Source organism: Miniopterus natalensis, chromosome 3 (assembly GCF_054644295.1).
Source record: "Miniopterus natalensis isolate mMinNat1 chromosome 3, mMinNat1.hap1, whole genome shotgun sequence".
Classification (NCBI taxonomy): Eukaryota; Metazoa; Chordata; class Mammalia; order Chiroptera; family Miniopteridae; genus Miniopterus; species Miniopterus natalensis.
In genome coordinates this window covers 40011258-40034491 of record NC_142083.1, presented here as the reverse complement: position 1 = coordinate 40034491, position 23234 = coordinate 40011258, and the positions used below count along the sequence as shown (strand labels likewise).

The 23234-nt window shown below is 43.7% G+C and overlaps 1 protein-coding gene and 1 pseudogene across 1 annotated transcript in view; both read left to right on the top strand.

The window, feature by feature from the left end:
• LHFPL2 (LHFPL tetraspan subfamily member 2) overlaps positions 1 to 23234 on the top strand; it is a 128819-nt gene that overhangs the window by 46743 nt on the left and 58842 nt on the right. The window contains exon 3 of the mRNA XM_087815428.1: positions 14171 to 14228. The gene's annotated coding sequence lies outside the window, so the exon portion shown is untranslated. The remainder of the gene's footprint in view (positions 1 to 14170; positions 14229 to 23234) is intronic.
• LOC107535070 (ADP-ribosylation factor-like protein 2 pseudogene) lies at positions 256 to 23169 on the top strand (annotated as a pseudogene).

The window sequence follows — 23234 nt, the reverse complement described above, 5'->3', positions numbered from 1 at the left end:
TTAGGCAACAAAAACAGTTAAAAAGAGTATCCCATTATATATAGAATATTCTAGTTTTTATTATACTGAAATGCCCTTTTCTAGAGCTTTTCAAATAATAATTGCTAAAAAACACAGCTTATTCTATATCAATAAGCAGAGGACCCAAAATTGAGTAGTGGGACAGAATTTAAGGATAAACTTCTTTTTCTATAAAATCTGGTACTTTTGCTGCTGTTTTATTTAGTGTGCATGTCTCCTATGTGGGGGACAGCCATGCATGGGATCACCATCGGGACACTTAACCGTAAGTGGGCCCCTCTTCACAGGCTCAGTGGCCGGAGCGTGCTGCGGTTTATGGTGACTGGGACAAAGGGTAGAGGAGGGAGCCGAGGACGAGGGGCCTGCGGCCTCGTGAGCGGTGCGGGGCTCCATGTGCTGGGCCTTCCTTATGGCATTCGTGACATGAGGACACTACTGTTCCTGTGTCCACACGGTGCTTCTGGGAAACCAGCTGGGCCGGCGCTCCAGTGCCAGCGAGATGGCGTGAAAACCAAATGGGATGAGACGCAGTACCAGCCACTGTTTGCGCCCCGCTTTACCCCTACAAAATCATCCTGCTCCATCCTCACAGCTGCCCGCGGGGCGGCAGGGTGATGGATGATCCGGGTTAGAGGTGCCGAAAAGGCCCTTAGAGCTGTGAGTAACTGGCCTCAGGGAAAGGGGAGTAAAATGGACAGTGACCGGCCAGCCCCCACGTGGTGAGGCTGCTACTTAACCCGAAGAATTTGTTCACCGGAGTTGGTGCTGTGGCTCCTCCCCAAGTCCCTTAGATGAAAGTGCTGTAGAAAAATGGCTTCTTACTCCCTCCCTCTAGCTCTGAGGTTTCACGGCCCTGCAGACCACCGGGGGTGATATGGAAGGGTCCGTGCTACTTGTTAGCTGCGTGACCTGGGCAGGGTTCTTTCTCCCCCCCGCCCCCCAACCCCCAGTGTCCCCAGCTGTAAAACAGAGTTACTAGCACGGTGCCTGGCACCTCACAAGGGCTCAGTCAGTTCATGATGATCATTGTTAATTGAGGTTTTAGTTTCGGAAGGGTCTGGCTCCGCGGACCCGTGCATGGCTGGGATGTTTCTGGGCTGAACACCTACTCCTGACCCTCCCATGCTACATCCGCCACAACAGCTTCTCTGGGGGCTGGTTTCCAAGGATAACAGCTTTTGAACCACTCTCATCAGGTTTTCTATTCATTCAACACACCCAAGTTCAAACTTTCAAGGTTTTCCTACCTCATCAAGTAGTAGAGACAGCTGGGCCTATGGCTCAGGCTGACCGCCAGGCCTTCCTAAGGCCAAGGGCACTCAGAGTCTGTGCAGAGCTAATCTGTTAATAATTAATCCTTGAAAGATTTATGGAGCATTTTTGTCCCAAGCAGAACCAAGTGCTTTATATCCCTCTGTGCCACTTAACCAGGAGTGGGCAAGTCATCTCATCTCCTTTCCTGGAAACAGGTGGAGATAGGCCCACAGGAGGACCCAAAAGCTGAGGTGACACTGCTTCCCTCTTTTTCGTTGTTAAAGAGAGGTACTTCCCAGCAAATTCTATTTATTGTTGTTAGCCTTACCTTTCATGCTCATCTTTTCTTCTTCAAGTACTTATGGGAACCCCAAAGAATATAGGAGACTTCTGTTCCATCGTTTTCAGTATTAAACCAAATTTTATGAAAATTCTAAACTGGTCAGCTCCCCTCTTACTCCCCAACTGAAATCATGGGCTTAGAATGCCACCTCCATTTATAGTGTCCTTGTAATCAGCTGCTTGCCAAGAGTTTCATCTTAAACAAGACTAAAGATCCCTTATTAAGCATCTAAAAGAAAAAACATTTTTAAAGCTATCACTCCTTTCAAAACAAAGCAGCTAAGCTTTTGATACTAAACTTAATGAAAATTTGCATGGATTAGGAACAAAGTAAGTTCCCTCCTTTTTAACTCTAGGCTCCTGTTTATGCAAAATGGCCCATAGATAAAGAAGTAGCCAGTCCGAGTTGAGCCGGATGAAGATAAACAAAAGGTTGAAACCTTTATTCAGCTATTTATTTGCTTACTTATTTCCTGTAACTATGTTACTGTTAATGTATGAATTCATCTTCCATCACCATCCTCAAACATCATCCTTCTGACGCCTGTAACTGAGGAGGCTCCAGTGACTTGCCCGGTCTTTTCCTTCACCTAAAGATCCCTGTCGAAGTCCGTGATTAGATATAACCAGCTGCAATAGAAATGAAAAATATTCTTGTTCAGTGAGATTCCAGAGCAGTTTTTCAGGAGTCTTACAAATCAGTCAGTCCACTCACACAATAAGTGCAAATTATACACCAGCAGGGGCATTTCTGTAGACGCATCGTCCTGCTTGGCTCAGTCCTGAGATCTGAGAATATTCTGGCCGTGGCTTCTGTTGGTTTCGCTGGGTAGGCCCATGGTGCGGGGAAATGGCCAGACTGTAACAAGTAGCAAAGTCACTGAACAGGGGACACTTCACAGGCTATGTGAGGCCTTTGTGCTTTGCTTGAAGGAAGTTTTCATCTCTTTCTTTTAAAGAATCAGATTAAAAAAGCTGGAGGAAATAAACCACACTTTTGTATTATAACGAGCGCCTTCTTCAAAGGGTCTGCCCAGAGCACAGCCATTTGTGAATAGACTCCCTCCCTGCTACAGGATGGAGCCTTATAGGCAGCAGGGCACTGGACTTGGAGTCTCTGAGCCCCCCCAGTGCTCACGTAGGCTGTTGGTGGATAGTTTTGCCTTGTTACAGGACAGGTAGCTAGAAGCAAGCATGCTATTGGGAACCTAGAGTTTGAGATGGAGTGGAGTAGAGTGGTGTCAGAAGCCTTGTACCTAAATGATTTCTGGAAGACATTTCCAAGAGGATACTGGCATTCATGTGAAGCCATTCATGTCACCTCTAGACCTCTAGGTAGAGAAAAGTGCCTGTTCCCTAGCAGAGGGAGAAGCCCCTAAAATCCGTATGACCCAGCGGTGTGTGTACATGTAACAGCCCAAGCCATTCCCAGACTGGGGTAAATGTGACCCTTTGAAATGGAATTGTGAAAACCTCCATACCAGGAACCTTCCTTCTTGCAAAAAAGGAAATTATCAACTAAACGCTGGTTGTAGGTGTCCAATTCCAAAACTCCCCGAGTCCCCCCGGCCAGAAACAGCCTGGACTTGGCCTCATTCGGATTCTTTAACTGGCAGAAAGTGGTCTCTCTCTTCCTCCTCTCTGCTCCTTAGGTCATTGTTTTTCTCTGCTCTCTCTTTGCTTTGAAAAACCCATAATATTCCCTATTCTTCCTGTGATTGATATCTTGTTTTTGTCACAAAGATACTGCGCTGGCATTTCCTGTCTTTACATTGATCCCCCAAAAGGTGAAGTGCAGAGGCCCATGCCCGAGAAGGGAGCATAATGAATACCTTTGTGCTGCTGTCCAAGCTCTTGAGAAACTATTAGAACTGGATTGTCTTGGTGTTTGCCAGTTGAGGTCAAGCCAACATCTGTACTTGTCTTTCCTTCCCAGAGGGCATGACAAGAAAAGAGAAAGGGAAGAGTTCAGGGAATTAGAAACAGAGTTTTCATTAGGATAACATTTGGGGTCAGGTAAACATCTCTTTCGAGTTCCATTGAAAAATTCCAGGAGGCCAAGGGCAGAATCTCCGGAAGACTTGTTTCAAGGAGTGTAGCTCGGTGGAACATTTCACCTTTAGACAAATCTAGGAAACCTGAGTATGATATTGCTTGGGGGACCCTTAGAAAAACAGAAAAGGAAAGACATCAAAACCCAACATTTCTTTTCCTCATTTGGAAAGCATGGAAGGCCTGGGAAAGATTTCCCCAGTGACCGGGAAATACTTCTTCATTGCACACGAGCTCCTTTCCTTCCAGGAGCTGTAGAGTTGTTTCTTAAACTTGTGAACTTGAACCGTTGATGCAGACAGCCGTGGTGAGTGCAGACTCATCTGGGCTGAGAGAGCAGCGTGGCCGTGCTCAGTAAGCCAGGCACGTTTCTGATGTCTGGCTTAGCCTGTAGCCTTGTTCTTGGTTCACTCTTGTGTTGTTTTAGTTACCAATTTCAGGGTTCACACGACATCTTTAAAAAGTTAAGCTCTTGTTTAACTTTTTTTAAAGTTGCGAGAAGCAGTCCCCTTTGACTCTGAAGGAAATTAAACCACAAGTCAGGCTACTAGTGGCAGTTGTGGAATTTCTGTCCTGGAGATCTTCAGAAGTAGAACATAAAAATTAGGTCACTTAAGTGAGTCGGCTTGGAGGCTAACCAAGATGGGCTCTTGTAGCGTTCCAAGTTTATAAAACCACTCATATTAATATTCATGTGTCCTTAGAGCATAAGGAAAATCAGTGACATTATCTTTTTTCACTTCTTAAAACCGTGTTGAGAACTCCATGCCTAGAAATGGCTCTGTCTCTCATTTGCATTGTATGCTAAGGTTCCCTGTGGAAAGTTAGGAGTGAGTGGGAGGGAAAGGAAGGAAGAGGGCTTGTTGGTTAGAATATGGCATTCAATCTTTTCGGAGGATGGTACTGAGAGGACACTTGGCTTGGACAGAGCTGACTTGACTGAGCCTGTTAACAAACTCCCCAAAGAACTATGCTTAGCTTGAGGGCGCTTCCTGTAAAGAACGATCACATTACTGAATGACCAAACTTGCTGACTTTAAATGGTCTATAAAATGCAAAGAGGTTGTTTGGTTCAATGTCATTGGGAACTGTTAACTTAAAAAAGTTAAGAAGATTGTCTGAAGCAAGATTTTTAATTTATCTGACTCCAGTATGAGTCTAGAATGACAGAAATTAAAAAGTCAAAAGATTGTTTATGGAACGTCAAACCACAGTGAACATAGTTCTTGGTGACTTGTTGAGTTCCCAGTGTCCCCAGGGCTGTTACTACTTCTGCAAATTGCATCCAGCTCTAGCCTACCACATAGTGACAAACGGTTTTCCCTTTTACTGACCTTAAAGAGATACAGTTCAGGGACTTGTGAGCACCTGTAAGGAGGGTTTGATTGTTTTTAGGAATGGGAGAAATTGAAAGTCATTAAAAGTGGTCAGCAGACAGCAAAAAGTAAAATTGGGAGCCTTGCTTTTTCCCCCCACAGGTAATTTATGAAAACTCTCCTTTCTTCCATTCTTTTTTTAGTCAAGATTTATCTTAAGAATTTAAATTAGGAGGTTAGTGTCCTCTGGTTCTTGAAATTGTTCAGTCAATGCAATGTGGATTTAAGACTTTCCCAGGGACCTGGAAACTAAAATACATCATCTTCCCTTTGTTTGTCTTCTCTTAGTCTTTGTTTGTTTGTTTGTTTGTTTCATTTTCCTGGGTGGGCAAAAATAAAGGAGAGAACTCTTAAGCTATAACATTTGGTGTTAGTGCTGTTTTCTCTCCTTGTTCCATTTATGAAAGGACACATTCATTAAAATAAGACCCTATGTTTTTAGTTCTTTGTCTCTTTTTAACTTTCCTTTTATTTGAAGTTAGTTCTGCCATGTGGTGGTTTTCAAGATGTTTATTTACTGTGAAACCCTTTCTTTCAAACAAAGTCTTGTGTTTAACCCTAATATGATGAAACAGATAATCTGTAGCTGTTCTGGGGCCCTCAGCCTCCTCCTTCCCCATGGCTCCTGGGTTCCTGAGGCACAGCTGACTGGTGAGGGGCTGGGGGACTGGAGAAGCCTGGTTTCTAATCCCCTGGCATGAACACAGGATTAGGAGGGTGTGCCTGGTTTGCTGTCCCCAGCTTTGCCACCAAGACTTTTTGGTCATTTCACTTCTCTGGACTAGAGTTCCCTCTGATGAAATGATGGCTTTGCACAGATCATCTCTGAGGTCCTCCCACCGTAACAGTCAGCAGCTCTGGGTAAGACTCAGAGGGTGCTGGGACCGTGAAATCTTTGGTGACTGAGGAATATGCACAGGGAGTGCAGCAGGCCTGGCAGAAGGAAGAATTGTCCTGTTCTAACAGGAATGGTCTTCAGTTCATGAAAAGGAGATTTCAGTGAGGGATCTGTCACCCTCTAAGACAGAAGAATCTTTTGGAGAAAGGGATTTAAACCAGTCATGAGTTATTGTTTATCACTGATTATAGTCAAAGTTGTTGGTAAGTGCTTAGCTATTAATAAATAAAAGTTTTCACCTTAGCTGGTTTGGCTCAGTGGTTAGAGCGTCAGCCTGAGGACTGAAGGGTTCCGAAGGGCCCCAGGTTTGATTCCGGCCAAGGGCACGTACCTCAGTTGCAGGCTCGATCCCCAGCCTCCGTTGGCACTCAAGCAGGAGGCAGCCAGTCCATGTACCTCTCTCACATCGATGTCTCTCTCTCTCTTTCTCTCTCTCTGAAAAGCAATGGAAAAAATATCCTTAGGTGAGGATTAAAAAAAATAATAATAAAAGTAAATAAATAAATAAAAGTTTTCTCTCACTGGAGAAGATTTCGTCCTATCACTTTTTCTGTGTGTGTGTGAGTTTGGAAATGCATCTGAGGCATAGTTCAAGAACCTAGAGTCAGTTAACACATTTGGTTATAACGAGAATGGGGGTGGTGAGGCCAAGGGCAGGGTTCAGCCGCTCTGGGGGTCAGTTAGCCGAGTGGAGCTCTGCGGCCAGACTGTACTTTTAACCCCGACCAACTGCCTCTCCCATGTGTGCGTGGGTCACAGGGAAGTTAGCGTGGAAGGGCATCCGAACTCAGCTTTTCCTCCTGGGACCAGCAGGGCCTTTGTCCTGGTAGCGGAGGGCTTGGCCTCTCCTCGTGGTGGACGGAAGGTACCCGGCCTCCGTCTTTCCCAGGAAACCCTGACGTACCCCCTGTGGGCCAGTCTCAGTGTCTGCTCTTTGTGGATCTCCCCAGACTGAAGACAGAACTTCCCGCACCGAGTTCCAACAGAGATTATTGAAATCCTGCTCCGTAGCTCCTGGCTTGGATGCACCCTCCGAGGTCTCATTAGGAATTGGGGGAAGGGCTGGCATTGGAAATTGGCTCCAGTGTTAACTCTTTCAAGTCCATTGTTCCCGGCATTTGTTTCTTCATTTAAGTACCATTGTGTAATTAAAATGTGGAACACTTGATTTTTATCTGAAACAGAAGAGCACACAGGAATCTTATGAAAGTTGTTTGGAAAAAAATAATATGTTTCCAATATACACAATTCCCCTAAGGAGTAGTTCTCTATGAATAGATTTTTACTCTTAACTAAACACGGAACATTTTCTCTTGTTTCTTAGCATCAACATAGTCCGCCTTATTAGAACTTCGTTGCCCAGGAAGCAATTAGATGTAGTTAAAATCTGTTTTCTGTGAAAAATAGGGAAGACAGGTAGTCTGAAGTAAAGTATCTCTAACACTTTTTTGATGAGAAAAGTATTAGTTTTTATTATACAAAATTTGAACATTACAGAATTAGAAAGCTTACCCACCTCTTAATCTCAGCACCAACCAACCCCCACGGCAATCACCATCAAGATACTCTTGATCCAGTTGTGAAGGTGGGTATAAAAATTAGAATTTTAAAACTTTTGTTTGTCTTTATCTCCAGATTAAATTTGCTTGAGGTCAGTGGCTTCCAAAGGGTTTTAACAGTGAGTGCCTTCTTCAAACAAATGTGAAGTAGAATTTTCATACAGAAAAAAATGAAAGATAAAAACAGGAATGTTCTCGTTGTCATTGAGGAAGAACTGTGCTTCCTCCAGGGCCCCCCACTGAAGACCCTCAGCTGCAGCGGCCCTAACCCAGTTGCTTCAGTGGTTGGGTGGTGCTGAGCCTTCATCTCCTTGACTAACTCTCCTAAATGGGACACTCATAGTGACGTTGGTTTCCCCATCGTTGACTTTGGTGGTTATTTTTAGTTAAGCTACAGTTAGTCACAAACTTAAAAGCAAACCGCCTAAGTCAACCAGTGATTTTTTTTTTCCTATCTTGAAATTGGACCATTACATTTAACTCAGCCTTTGAGTTTAGCTCAATGGCCACATTTGTTACTACTTTTTAGTCTGTGCCGAGAAGTTTTCCTCCCTGTGGATTTAAGTTTAAATCTGTCACTACAGTGCCTGTACCATGGTAGACAGTCATGTCCGTGGACTTCATGGGAGTGAGTAGTTGTGTTCCTGCTGGCTCTTTCCCCCATGAGATGGTAAAAGTAAGACCCTGACTTAGGTGCCCAGTAGATATTTTTTGTCTGGGGTGGATAAAATAATGGACAGATAAATGTCTTTATGCATATGTAAGATAATGAAAACAGTAAAATTTAGTTCAGGGAGCCAGGCCTCTAAAAGCAAACTCTCCATTTCTCTACTAGAGCTGGCCTTGCTTAGATGCGGACTCCCTTTCTCTGGTTTCTCTCTGTTTACAGCAAATCTTTTAAAGGAAAGGTATTTCCAAAATTGTGAGTTGGCTGTCTTGATGGTGTGACAGCTCTGCACCTTTAACAGTCCTCACCTGTGTCAAGGTAACACTCCACAACGTCAAGCTGGCTCACTCCTGGACTGCAAGGGGCTTATCATTGACGCCAGCCAGGAGCAGGGCCTCTACCTGCTCTAAATGCAGGGTGGAGCAAAAGTAGTTTTACAGTTGTTCATATGGTAAGTCATACAATAATTAATAAATAATAATACAAGAATAAACTCTGTTCCATGTACTCATAACTGTAAACCTACTTGTGCCCCACCCTGTATGCTTCAGCCTGCATGTATCCATATTACCCTGTTTGGAAATCTTAATGAGTACCTTTCCTTCTAGTTGTGATCTTGGCGTCTGTTTTTGAAAAACATTGGGCTGTTACTACTTAAAGGTTATGCCCAGGTTTTGAACACAGACTGCTAAGAAATGTCAAGCAGAGGAACGGTTTAGCTGTACCTCCCGTCCAAGTTAGTCTCGGCTGCCTGTTTGCCTCGGCCCCCCCCCACCTGTCCGCCTGCACCAGCCTGTGTCTGCACATCTTAAAGTCCCTATTCTCAAACAAGTGGTTGGGGTATTTGATGCGTCATACATATTGGTGGTGCTTGACAACATTTGTAGCAGTTTCTGTCTTGCAAAGTGATCACATCCCTATATTCAAGGTTTTTCAAAAAGCCAGAGAATTAAGAGCAGTTGTCATCTGGAGGAGGGTTTCTCAGAATTACCTAAAGTGGTCTTCAATTATACACACTTGCCCCTGTCCCCTTCCTCCACCATCCATATTTTAAGTATATTTCAGCTCACAGAGGGTGGTCCAGACACCGGCATTTTGAAAACACAGCCACCAAGGGGTCCCCTGTGGACAGTGTTGCCATCACCCCAGGTTCTTCTGTGCCTGCAGAGTCATTGTTCGTCTTTCGGGTTTTCTCCCCAGTCTGGAATCCTTGCTGTCATCTTTGCTTGATGATTTTCTCCATCCTAATAACCCAGTATTTCTTTCTTCTTCATATTCTTCTGCCTTTGTCCTGACGCAGTCACCCAATTGTTTATTCAGAAAACACTTATGAAATGTCCACTACATGCCGGGCACTGAGCTAAGTACAGGAGATACAGAGAGGAGGAAGCTAGAGCTGGTTTTGCTCTCAAGGTTCTGGTCCAGTAGATTTATGGGGAAATGCTGACAATTATGTGAATAAATGTGGTCCTGGCTATGTGTGCAGTGTTCTGATGCACAAACCCGATGTGTTGAAAAATGCAGTATAATTGAATCTAACTTGTCGCTGGCACATTGGTAGGCTCTTCTGTTTTACCCAGATACTTAAAATTTACCCTTTAACAGCTTCATGTTGATGCGATTTTTGAATCAAGTAAGTTTCTCCTTCCTTAAGAGTAAAAGGAAGTTTTTGTGATTAACAACATTTGGCTCGTAGTCTGCGAGGCCTCTGGAAACTTGAACTTCAGTCATTCGCTCTGTGGCTGAGTTGCAGGGCAGGGCAGGCATTGCAGAGGTTCAGGTTCCCAGCATTTCACAGGGGTTAGTTAACAGGGCCCAGACTTTGGCAGCCTGCCACTCTCTCTACGGGGTAGACAGTTTCGGGAAATTGGACACTCTCCTGTCTTTCCTTGAAAATCTTGCAGAGTTCAGCAGTCCTTCAGTGGCCGACCCATTTCTGTTAAACTCCTGTTGTCAGACACAACTGTGAGGTTATCCTGGACCTGTTGTCAGAATAGAGTCAATGCACTTCATTGACTTTTAAAAAAAACTACCAGCCTGGTCTTTGAGAAATTCATACTTTAGATGCGGAAACAGGACACTGCTCTTTGTGCTTACGCTGTCACCAACTCCCTTAAAATGGGAACCAATTTCCTCAAGCAGTTATTGTATCAACAGACCATAAGTAAAGCAGGATTTGGACAGTTATTCGTTTAGTTGACACACGTAAGCAGAGCATCTGTCTTCTGAAAATAGAGAGCACTTCTTAGTGAGGGAGAGGGATGCTTTGTGAGAGGAGGAGGTTTCTTAGAATATGCTGCTTCTGGCTTATCTCCTTCGGTATTCATTTCCATGCTCACTTCCTCCCTTGGTCCCATGGATGGGACCGAGTTTTGGGGGCTCATCCATGCCCTGTCCTTGATGAATAAGTTTCATGGTTGAAAACCATCACGTCTTGGTTGTTGAAATATTGCTTAGCTAGAAATAGCCTGGAGCTAGGAATCAGAAGGCCTAGGTTGGAGCCCAGATTCTAGCATTTACTAATTGTGTGATTCCACTTAAATTGTTCAAATTCTTGGTCTGTAAAATGGGAATAATAAACAATGTGTCTGCCTTCGCCCCCCTCTGGCTACCCCTCTACTCACAGTGTGGATGAAATGCGAATATGACTAGGGAAGTGTCATGTGACTTATGCACGGCTTTGCATGAGAACTCTCATTCTCTCCAAAGATGGGTGTAGTGAGCTAACTCTCCCAGGGGTCATGGGAGGACTCTATGTTAGAGGACAGTTATCAGACTTCTCCCTTCCGTGGCTTCTATGATCATGAGCAGCTGACTCTTAACCTGTCCCAGAGGCAACCTGGACCACTGGGGGGTGACTGTTTAATATGACATTTAAGTTGAAATTTATCCTTATAACTAACTCCCAAGATAATTTACACTTCTTGGTTCTAGTTTTATGGATAAATATGAAACAATTCAGATCAGTCCATTTCAAGTCATAAAAAGTTATCATTGAGAAAGGGGTCTTACAACTAGCTCTGCTTCCTGTTTTTGGCAACTCTACTCAATAAATAGAGCTGGTGCCTGTCACGTGGGTGCCCCGGCACTAAAGGCAGCTATTGTTTCTCCTCTGATCTCCGGAAGTGGACCAGAAAGGCATGAGACTCAAATGGAGATGAATGGGAAGTCAACATTTTAAACTCAAAAATAACGGTGATTTTCATTTTATTTAGAATACAGTACTTGGGAGAGTAAACAATGCCTCCATTTATTGGGCTATGAATAATTTAAATGGCCAAGTGGACTACTAAGCTATAAAAATGAAGACAAAATAATGGCAAGTGATAAAGACAATATTTCTAATTTTTACAAGCTCCTGTGTGTTTAACAACCAGTAAGGGAAGAACATTAATTGCACGTAGAGAAATGGAAAAATGGCGACGAGGCAGCATGGTGCCGCCTCTGTGTGTGCTACACTGATATTCTTACAGTGGCCACAGCCCGCCGGAGGGCCCTGCGCTGTTTTGTCAGGGGGTAAGGGTAGGACACACTCCCTACATTGAGTTCCATATTGATGAAAGGAATTTGAAACAAAAACAAGCAAATAAAAAATCAGCATTGGCCTTGTTACGTGCTCTGGGCTCCGTCCTTGACGCTGTTGCTGTCTAGTACTCTGACTTTGGGGAATTCAGTCTTTGCTCCTCAGAATTTGTTTCCCTCAGATTTAAACGGGGAAATTTTCTGCCCTGCCTGTATTATATAGTTGTTAGGATTAAATGTGACGATGTATATGGCTTCAAATCTTCGCTTACTTGCAGCCGTCTAACTTTTGGAAAGTTCTTTAAACATCTGTGCCTGCTTCTTTGTCTTTAATTTGGGGAGAGTACTGGTTAGTGCCTACGTCAGGGTTTTTGAGGGAAGTAAATGGGTTCATTCCCGTCAAGTGCCTGACAGTGCCTAATACAATCACTATTGTTTTGTAAACTTTTGAGGGCTCTGTGACTTAGTATATGTTTAGTCTACTATATTTTTTTTGATATAGCATTTTTCAAAGAACAGAAGTTACTGTAACACCCTATTTAATGAAAAAATCACAGAATTGGCATGTTTTGTCTTTTTTATCAAAACTTGGTGGTTTCACAAGATATGACTTTGTTGTCTGAAAAGCTTAATCATGATACTGAAACTTATTCCCAAATAAGTTTCTTCAGAGTTTTGGCTAAACTTATGTATTCTAAGAGGTGCTTTTGAGCAGCAGGGTGAGTTTGGAAAGCGTTTGGTGGGAATCAGCACTCTACCCTGCCTTCTCTCTTATCCTTGGGGTCTTGAGAGCTGTCTTAACTGTCTAGAGCTTTGCATGTGTTGCATGTAACAAAAGAAATTTTTTAAATGTTATCTTTGATTTTGAACTCTGCTAGTTTGAGTATTTTTTGAGCCATTTAACTTTTAGAGATAATGAAATGTTCATCAAGAAGCCCATTTATAGCAGACCCATTCATAATAGTCCTAGTGGCTTATTTCCCAGAAGCCACTTCCAGATAAAAACACTGATCCTGACTTCCCATGATTTTCCCTAAAGGAGTAAAATTAAATTGTGGGAAATGCTTGGAATTTAACTAGTAATTAACTTTTTAAGAAACATGTATTAAAAAATCATAACTCCCCTAAGCTATTATAACAAAGGACCTTATGAGTTCAGTATTCTTTTTTATATTTATTTTTTATAAAGTGAAACCCAGTGACTATTGTCAATATCTTCAAGTTTGCTACTGAACTAAAATAATTTCTTCAGATGGAGACTTGTAGCCCTGTGCTGGCTTTTTAACCTTAGCTCCAGTTTGGATGAACACTGCTGCTGCTGTTAAACTATCTGGTTATAAGTATGGATATTCATGGCCTGACATTATAGACTTTCATTATCAAAGTTTGATGGGTATATTTGAAAGTTTGATTATAGAAGATGGGCACGTGGCCTTTTCCTATTTTCCTGTTTATTAATAGAATTGACACTGTTGAATGTTTTCTGTTCAATCCATCTTACATGGAGTTAAAAATATCTCTTCATTCCTAATTGTGTTTTTAATATTTCTTAAACCCTAAACCCTTTATTTCTAGTTTTACTCATATGCTATATTCCATTATTGTCCTAAATAGCATGATTAAGCTAATCATTTTGAAATGGAGAAGTTACTTTGAAACATGCAAAAAGCACAAGTTAGTTTTTATATGCTAGCCAATTTCTTTTCCAGTTTTTCATTAAGGACTGTCGGGTTTCTGTTTGGGGGTGATGAAGAGACTATGTATCATGGAAGGGGTGCTTTCAAGGGGCCCATGGCAGGGAAAAGGAGTGCCATTTGGGAACCCTGGATCTGTGTGATACTGGGGAAGGTTCTCTGCTTCTTTCAACACCGGTTTCCTCATTTGTCAGTGGACGTACTGCCTGTCTGGACCAGTTACAATCTGATGCCACACATTCCTGGGCGCACAGCAGATTTCCAACAAATGGTTAACTGTGATACTTTATGTTAGAAATTTGTTCCATTCCTGTTGGGTATTTCAAAGCAGTCCTGAACAGACATTTGGGATTCTCAGTTTTAATGTATTAATAGACTTATAATTTTTAAGGTTACCTAAAGACTCTGAGAACTCACCCAGAGGAATACTTGATTTCTGAATAGGCTAATCATTCAATAAATTCTTACTTCTCGGATCCTCTCTTTACTAAGTTAGAATTTTAATGACCATTTTTTATTTCTCCAGTTTTTGACATCCTTGTGAACTTAGCTTTTAAAAAGTTAACAGAGCCCTAGCCTAGTAGCTCAATTGGTTAGGGCATCATCCCCACACGCCTAAGTTGTTGTGGGTTAGAACCCTGGTTAGGGCACATACAGAAATCAACCAATGAATGCATAAATAAGTGGAACAACAAATCTATTTTAATGAGATGTAAAATTGCATGATATCTTCTTTGTATGTGTTTTTTTTTAAATCCAACACTTTGTTCGATTTGTTTCTCCAGGTGGCATTTTCCTGAAATTGTTCATTGAGAGTTCCCAGCATTCCTGCAAATTCACTAGGTAAGTAAATGGAATCAGATACCCTTATTGTCAGTGATTCTTTGCAAACACTTTCCAGGTTGGTAGTAACTTACTTGAAAGAGGTGCAGTGTTTCAAACTTTTGGGCCCTGAATGGTAAACACAATGTTGTTTTTGTCGGGAGAGGGTTACTGAAATACCACTTGATGAGCATACGTGAATGTTGTAAAAGACACTGTAAAGTTTCATAAATGATATTAAATTTAATGGTATAATTTCCATGCTTCAGTTCTGACATGATCTGTTCTGTTACCATTCATAAAAACAAGTCTCAGAGCTCTTTATAACAGGCATAGCTGACTGAGTTGTCTTTCTTTTTGAGCTTCTCTGTGGACCATTTCACTGTTTGTTATCATTCCTCCCAGAAAGGGGAAGTAGAGGTTCAAATTACTCATTTTATTACCAAGTGTCAGCTCAGGTAGAGGAGTTGCTTAAATAAAAGTTGAAAACAGTTGACTGAGAGGTGATTTATGATTAACTCTATGGATTTTAATTTATAAAGGTCACCTTTGGAAAATATTAGTAACAATAATGGGGGTTGAGCATGCATTCAAGAAAATCAAGGCCTGTTCAACCTATAGGGACCTCATTATGAACTTGAGCATGTAGCTCAGGCCAAGGGAGCCAGGATGGTATATGGATTCGGGACCAGCTGATACTTTCCTACGCAGGAGGGTCCATGCACAGGGGATTTGTAGAGTATCTTTACAGACACCATCTCATTTGTGGAAAGGTGACTTTTTAGCTTATAGATTTTAGAAAAGGAAAAATTGCTATTATGTCATAAATTAAACAATTGGCTTCTCAAATATTACTCAGTTGTTCTAACAACTACCGCTTGGATTAGATTAGGAAAGTTGGTTCATTTTATTTTGTTTTATGGGAACTGTAAATACTTGTGAGTTATGAAATTATTTTAGCAAAGTTCTCTCTCATGGGAAAGTCAGGGTTCACCTGAGACAGGTAGGTATCCCAAGAAGACTAATTGTTGGCACCATTACTGATAATCTGTTTGTTTGTTTATTTATTTAGTGGAGGTGGGAGAAACTGATTTTCTATTAATAAAGACTATTGATTAAAAATATATACCTTTTCCTATATGTTGAAAATGAGGGATTTATTGCATGTGATTTTCTGAACCAGGTATTCATAAACCTTCCTAAAATTTGGCTGATTGTAACTCTCTCATGCGTGGTTCAGGCCCAGAATTTCAGGTGCCTGTCAGCTAGGTAACATTGGGGTTGGTAGTGAGGCCTGTTTTTTGCTCATACAGTTCTACAGACAAAAATGGTCTCAACAGAGACAGGCCTGTACTGGTGAGGGGTGTTTATTTCTGCTCGGAGGCACTGTCTGCTTGAGCGGAAGCAGGGCCGATTGCCATCTCGCCCCGTATGTAAGGAGTCGCATGTTCACTCGAGTAAAGTGGCTCCATGTTTCTGGTGCATCCAGTGCTGGTTTAGTCCCCACTGCGGTTGTCGCCCTGGGTGGCTGCCAGGCTGGCCTGTCTATCCAGCTCTGGGGAGAAGCCAGTTCCATTCCGCCAGCGCCTTCGGGAGCTAAGTTGTGTTCACCCTTGAAGTCCCCCTCTCTGAAGACTTAGCCAGATAAAACCGGCCTTCTCAGTGTCTCTTGTTTTTTGACTGTGAATTCATCCCATACAAATACAATAAAAGTTGACCCAGTCAGACAGACACAAGAACGCCATTCTGAATTAACAGCCTCTGAATCAGAGAAACCTGACCTTGCTTTCTGTTTGTGCACAGTCACTCACATGGACTGGTGGAGGGAGGTTCCTCTGGTGGTTGGGGGGCGCCTCGCTGTCAGGCGGACCCCGCCTGCAGCCCGGCCTCTGCTGGGCACAGGCCCGGTTGGGGTCCCAGCTGTGCTACGAGTTGGCCGCGGGACCGAGGGCAGGTTTCTTTACCTGGTGGAACTTCCTTCCCTTTCTGTGTGGATAATGCTTCCTCCCAAAGTGGTTTGGAAGATTGAACAAGGAAAAGGTGGCAATGCGTGTGGTACATGGTAGACACCAAAGTACTCCCCGTGTGGCTCCCCGATGCTGGGGATCTTGGAAGGAGCACTGGACACGAGTGGAGAAGCCGCTCTGCCAGGCACCTGGCGCCGGTAAGGCAGCGAGGCGACACCCTCTCTGTTCCGCCCTGCCTGCTCTGAAAATTGGGAGAAGCCTTTGCAAAGCGTGAATTTAGGGTGTGTGTTGATATTAGGGAGCTTCTAATGGACAAGCTTTTTTTTTTAATGTAATCAGAACTTCCTGGGCTTGAATCCCACCCCTACACCTTATAATTAGGCATATGACCTTGAACAAGTTATTAACACCCTCTCTGGTTCTCACCTGTCTCACAAGTTTGCTGTGAGATTAAATGATATACTGTGTATAGAATGGGGCATATGGAAGTAACACCGAATGAATCTCAATAAATATGCTGATAAATTTATCAGGACACAACAAGGGAGGCAGAAAATCTGATTCCAAAACAAAAATCCATTGTTTTAAAAATCTCTTGAGTTCGAACTTTGGCTTATTGAGCTGCCTTTTATATCATGTTACCTTAGTTTAGACCAGGGAAGATCATCTTTTACCTGAATAAACTAAGTGACCGCATCATGTGGTTCAGAAGCATGAAGCACTGGCAGTTAGTCTTCCTGGGTTTTCTTCACAAGTGAACAGATCCTTCCCCACCTGGGGGAATTCTTACTAGAATTGACCAAATGAGCAAAGTGAAAGCTCTGGACCTGCGTTATCCAGTGTGGAGCCACTTAAGCACTTGAAATATGGCTAGTGTGACTGAGGCATTGAATTTTTAATTTTATTTCGTTATAGTTCACTTAAAATTTAGAACTGATAGTTCAATTCAGTTATTGGAAAACTTTTCAGTATGTTTGGGACAACTTGGTATGCAGATCTACTTTTTCAACTGTAAACTTTACAAAAAGTTTAAATTAGATCAAGTATTTCTGATGATAATTTAGTGCCTGAATTGAGATGTGTTGTAAATGCAAAATACACACCAGATTTCAAAGTATTAGTTTTGGGAAAAAATAAGGTAGAATATTTTTAATACTCATAGTTCTTTTAAGCAGAGAAGTGAAGAAAGCACCACAGGTGGCAGATTGACCAGAGGCCAGGAGACCAGGTAGGAAGGTGTTACTGGCAAGAAACAATGAGGACTGAGAGGGAGGTGTGGGAGGGCAGGGTGGGCAGGGCTGCAGCTAACTGATGAAGCACAGTCCTGGGGGCAGGTGCCCACGGGTTAGCTTTGGAGAGGAGCTGGGGCAGCTCTGGCAGACCAAGAGTGGGATTGCCATAGATGAGCTTAAAGTACAGGAAAAGATGTTAAGAGAATTCTCATGTACTGGCTTTTGTTCTTTTGAGAAGTGGGAGAAGTCATTTGTCTTGGGGAGAGGAGGTGAAGCCGGGGGTTTAAGAAGCATGCATGCTTTCCTACTTGGGAAGGAACTCTTCTCAGTGCTGGTGGGGCCAATGTCTATCTTCCTGTGAATTCTGGTCCCCGGTCTGATGGATTATTGCACAGGGAATTTCAGCCGTCCGTCAATGGGATTAGTCCACAAGGATGTTCTGGATCCCACATCAGTAACCGTACGGTTTTGTTTTGATCCAATGCCAAAGTCTATGAAAAAGGCTATATACAAATCCTGCAGCAGGTGGGTTTGGAATACCAATTGACACTCATCTTGTAGTTCCATCTACATGAAGAAATCTTTACGTAGACAGCCCATGATCCTTACATAGACAGCTTTTTACTTTAATGATCCACTTTTAAATTGCTGTTTGAAAGGGAGGAGATGAACTGACCTCAGCTGGATGAATATTCACTGGGATGGGATGGAGGTGTTTCCTTCATTGTCCCTGTAAAGTGTACTTATGCTTTTATATGACACTTGTTAACATAGGTAAGTAGTAGCTGTATACAGTTTTATTTTGTATCCCCTTTTATTTCCTACGCCAAACCATGGCAATCCTACTTCACCAAACAAGGCTGTAGTATAGCTCAAAAGTTCCAGAACCCTTCCCCTGTAAACACCCTGTCTGCTCTTTGAAATTTTGTCATGATTTCCTAGCATAAACTGACTTCTTCTGAACTAAATATTGATTTAATCTGCATTCCCTTTTGGATTAATTCAATAACCAGAATAAAGTTCGTGTAATCTTTTCCCTATCTTGTGCTCTCATGCCGCAGGTAGCAACCTGTTATAGGGCTAAGCAACCTGTAAAGATAGGGTTGGTCCCCCCGTCTCTGTACCTTATGTTATCAGCCCAGAACAGCCTATGAAAACCTCTTAAAGCTACTTGGAAAGCTCAGAGGGACTTGGAAATAAATGTACCTGATTTTGATCCAAATTATCCTACACACACAGCCAAGTTGGGTTAGGAAATGGACACTTCCTGTCATTAACTCACGGCTTAGGTCACCCCTTTCATGTACTGAAGGCAGCCACAACTGAAAACCCACTTTAGACATCTCGTGTGACTGATTTGAAAGTGCTGGTTCCTCCTGTTTCCCCATCGCCACCCTTTTCTCTTCGTGCTTCATTTCAAACTCTATCCCTGCTTTCAGTGGAAGTTCGGTTCATTTCCCCCCTTATGTCCATGCGGTGGCTATGGATTGGAAAGAGTCAGCCTAGGCTGGTGGTCACTTGCTTTCATGGATTCTTTAGCATTACTCAAGGTCAGGGCAACTAGTTTATGGGCCATTTACACCCACATCAGGTACATTTAAGTCTATCCTAGAAATTGTCAGGCATTTTGATAAGAGGGCAGTTGCAGAGAAAGCCACTGGGGAAACCCCGAGGAGTTACACTTTTCTTTAGCTGCTGTAATACTCTGTTTTATGCTTGCAGTATTTATATCTGCACATCTCAAAGCAGAGATGGTTTTTCACCCACCCGAAGGTCACACCTCCATCTTCCCCCATGTCCTTGATGAACACTGGTATACTCTTGAAGCCAAGCAACAGCCCTTGTGTACTTATTGTTAAGGCTGGGCTAGAATTGCCAGAAGATGTTTATATGTGTTTTTCTCCTGGTTATCAAAATAATCTCTGTTCATACAGAGAAGTACTAGCATTCAGAGAAGAAGAAAAAAAATGAGTCCCCTTAGGGATCACCACGGCCAGTCCAGTGGCCAGGTTCCGAAGAATGTCCCTTTGTGTACATTCTTTGCTTCACATGGTTGAGCCCTTACTCTGTATAAAACTTTATATTCAGTTACTTTTTTGTTTAATACTGCATTATGAAATTTCCCCATGTTATTAAGTTTCCTGTTAAAAAAGCAATTCAGTGGTTGGATATTCTATCTGATGGTACATATTTGAATCATTTTAACCTTCTATTTTTGACAAGTAAGTTGTTTTCTGATTTATTTTAAACCATTAAATATGAACTTTGAATATCCTTTTATGGATATCTGTTCGGTTTTTAAAATAGTGTATATCTAGGCAAGTTGGGCTTATCACACCCTAAGAGTCATCGGATCCTTAATCTTTGACAGTTTGGGAAGTGAGAATAGCATCCCATTTAAATTTTTACTGTGTTTATTACTAGTGAAATTGAGTGCTTTTTCTGAGTAAAACAGCCATTGGTATTTTCTCTTTTGTGATTGTCTATTTCCTCCTTTCCAGGTGAAATTGTCATTTGTGACAGTTGATTTATGACCTTGTCCCATTTTCCTAGACGGGTTCCTTGGGGTGCACACCTGTGCGCATATTGTCTTCTCGGTAGCGGCTCATTGCGTACAGCATTGCCCTGTATTTGAAGGGGAAGTCAGGTGTGGAGGTGTCGGAGAGAACGTGCTCGGAAATTCTGCTGGGACTGCTCGGTTGTGCCTGTCGGCATCGGAACGGTCAGCTCTGCCAGTGCGCACCCCGTCCTGCCCCACCCCGGCCTCGCCCTGCTCCCTGCCTGCTGCCGTTGCCCCTCCGCCTGTCCAGGCAGACATGACATAGCTCCTGTTGGCAGAATTCTAATAGTAAACACCATGCTGGCTCGTAGTAAAGTGCTCATTGCCCCCCTGAAGTGCTTCTCACCTGTTCCTCTCCTGATGTCGCTTGTCAGTCTGCTTGGCTGGCTTTTCCTGCTGCCCCCAGCCATTGCTTCCCAGTAGTCTTGACTCTCCTGTCTTCCAGCTCCTTGCATGTCCATGTTATCTCGCCCGCTCCATGACTTCAGCTGCCAGCCGCAGGCCGGACCTAACTCTCCTCCAGGCTGCAGACCCACGTGGCCAGCTGCCCTTTGAGGGTCTTCCCCTGGGGTCCCACTGGCACTTCTAATGCGGTGCGCCCCAAAATGAACCCGTTCCCCCTCCCTGGCTAGAATTATTCTTTATTAGCTAGCTTTTCAACTTCACCTCCCAGGGAACTCAAGCAAGGAATACAAATATTTTCATAAGATTCTTTCAGGGAGTAAAATTAATATTTTTGAGAATGAAAATATGGCCAATTGTCTCCCAAGGATTGAAAGACTTTATTAAGATTGCAAAATATCCTTCCCCAGGGGTACTTTTTTTCAGGGGTTATTGGAAATATGGTGCTGGGAAGAATAAAAGGACATTTAATACCGTGGAAGTGGGAAATAGCTAATGAAATTCAATCCATTTTTAGAACACATAGAACGTACTAACTCCCAGAGATTTAAGACAGCTCATTTTGCTTCCTGGGCCTTTCAGGCTCATTACAACCATGACACAAAGGTCCTTCAGCACAAATATGTCATGACCGTGTTTTATTTACTGTGAATATTTACTACACCTGAATCTAGGTGTCCCCATGGGTCTGCCTTCCCTTATCTGTGTCAGGTGGCTTCAGTGTTGGTACTTTTTGTAGGCTGTGTCCCCCTAAAACAGATCCTGTGGTAAAGATTCAAGCACAAGTAGGTTATTAGGGAGGTAATCCTGGAAAGCATTAAGGGAACAGGGATGTGGAGTATGGAGGAGAAGAGAACCAGTAAAGGGATGTGTTTGAACAGGCTGCTCAGTCCCTGTTGAATTCGAGGAAACAGCTTTCGGAATCATCCCCTCTGAGGGGCTGGCACGCTGGGGTATGTCTCCTCCAACTCACATCTGCCACTGAGTGATGGCTGCTCTTGAGGCCAGCTTTAAGGTCTGCTCCTGCAGGTGGAGTTCCTGGGTGCACATGCGGGAATGGGAGCCCAGGGGACCCTGGTGGGCATTGACAGTGCCTGCCGAGTGCACTGCTTTAACATTTTAAACAAACAAGTTCGCTTTAGAGACATGCCTCAGGTGACTGGATACAGAGCACATGCAGAGGTTGTTAGTAGAGTGTACTTCAGTCACATCAGAACCTGATAGATGTCAGAGGGAATTTAAAAGATACCGAGCATTTGATACCACTGATCCTGGAACTGGGAAGGGAAGATATCGGGAGAACTTCTGAGAGGCGTCTAGATGTTGCTCTTAAAATGAAGGATGACATGTCTTGGTAACAACCACCAACAGGCCATGAGAGTAACAAATGGAACAACTGGATTGTCAGACTCCTTATAGGTTGAGGTTTCCTCAGTGCTAATCAGCCTACAGAATTATAACTAAGCTTAGGAGGAAATTACGATATTTTTTCCATGCACTCAGATCTGGAAGAAAACAAAAATCTGGCGGAAATCTGTGGCCAGCCAAGTCTGAACAGAGCCACCTTCATTACTTTGGGGAATTCCTGGGGAAGGAAAGAAGGTAGAATCCAGTGCCGTTAGGGGACCATTAAAAAGGATTCTCTGCTATATGTAATTTGTTGTTCCTCTTTGTTGTACTCACACAACAGTCTTGATGACATATCTTAACACGGAAAATGTATCCTAACGTCCTGTTGACTGTGCTGTTAGTGTCATTTAGGAGATGAGCAGATAAGATCTTGAAGCTGTCAAATATCTAATCATTCAGACCTATTGTGTGATGTTGGCAACGGAGAGTAAGAGAGTGTCCCTGTCCTGAAAGAGCTCCCACCCAGCCACGAGAGCCTGGCGGAGAAGCCACCGCCACTGGAATGAGCTGATAGTACGGGAACAGAGACAGGAACCATTAATTCTGCCGTTTGGAGAGGGCATCCCAGAGCTGTGACATATGACTTGGGCTTCAAGAACGAGTAGGTTTCACTAAGGGATAGGGACAAGAGTGGGCAGCCTGGAAGTGCAGAGCTAGGTCAGGAGGCCACGAGTGGTTTGGTGTGACTGAAATACAAGGTGTAGTCAGCCTGTGAAAGTCCTGAGGGCCTTGCCCCTGCTTTTATGGTCGCTCCCACATTAATGTCAAAAGGTGGAAGAAATGGGAGCCAGGAGGGGGCTACGGGGACCATGACCTTCTGACTATCTTGAAGAAGATGAGGCAGAAAGAGTGGGAGCTGCAACTGCGCATGCTCGGCCTGGACAACACTGCCAAAACAACTGTCTTTAACAAGTTCAGTGGGGAAGACATCGACACCATCTCCCTGACGCTGGGCTTCAGCATCAAGACCCTGGAGCACCAGGGATTCCGGGGGAACATCTGGGATGTTGGCGGCCAGAGTGCCTGTGGTCCCACTGGCGGAACCGCTTTGCGAGCATTCACGGCCTCACCTGGGTGGACAGTGCCTGCTGCCTGCGCACGCAGGGCTGCCAGGGGGAGCTCTAGAGCCTGTTGGTGGGGGAGCTCCTGGCTGGGGCACCCTCCTCATTTTGACTAACAAGCAGGACCTGCCTGGAGCACTGTATTCTAACACCGTCCATGAGGCCCTGGAGCTGGACTCTGTCCCCAGCCACCGCTGGTGCATCCAGGGCTGCTGCGCCCTCTCTGGGTTAACCTGCTGCCCGGCATTGACTGACTCCCGGGTGACACTCCCCACTGCATTTTCACGGGCCCATTGAATTGCTCCAGATGCCTCTACCTTGCAGTCCATTCCCCTTACCCCCACCCAGGCCCTCACTGAGCACCACCCATGGGGGGATGGGAATCAGCCACCCAA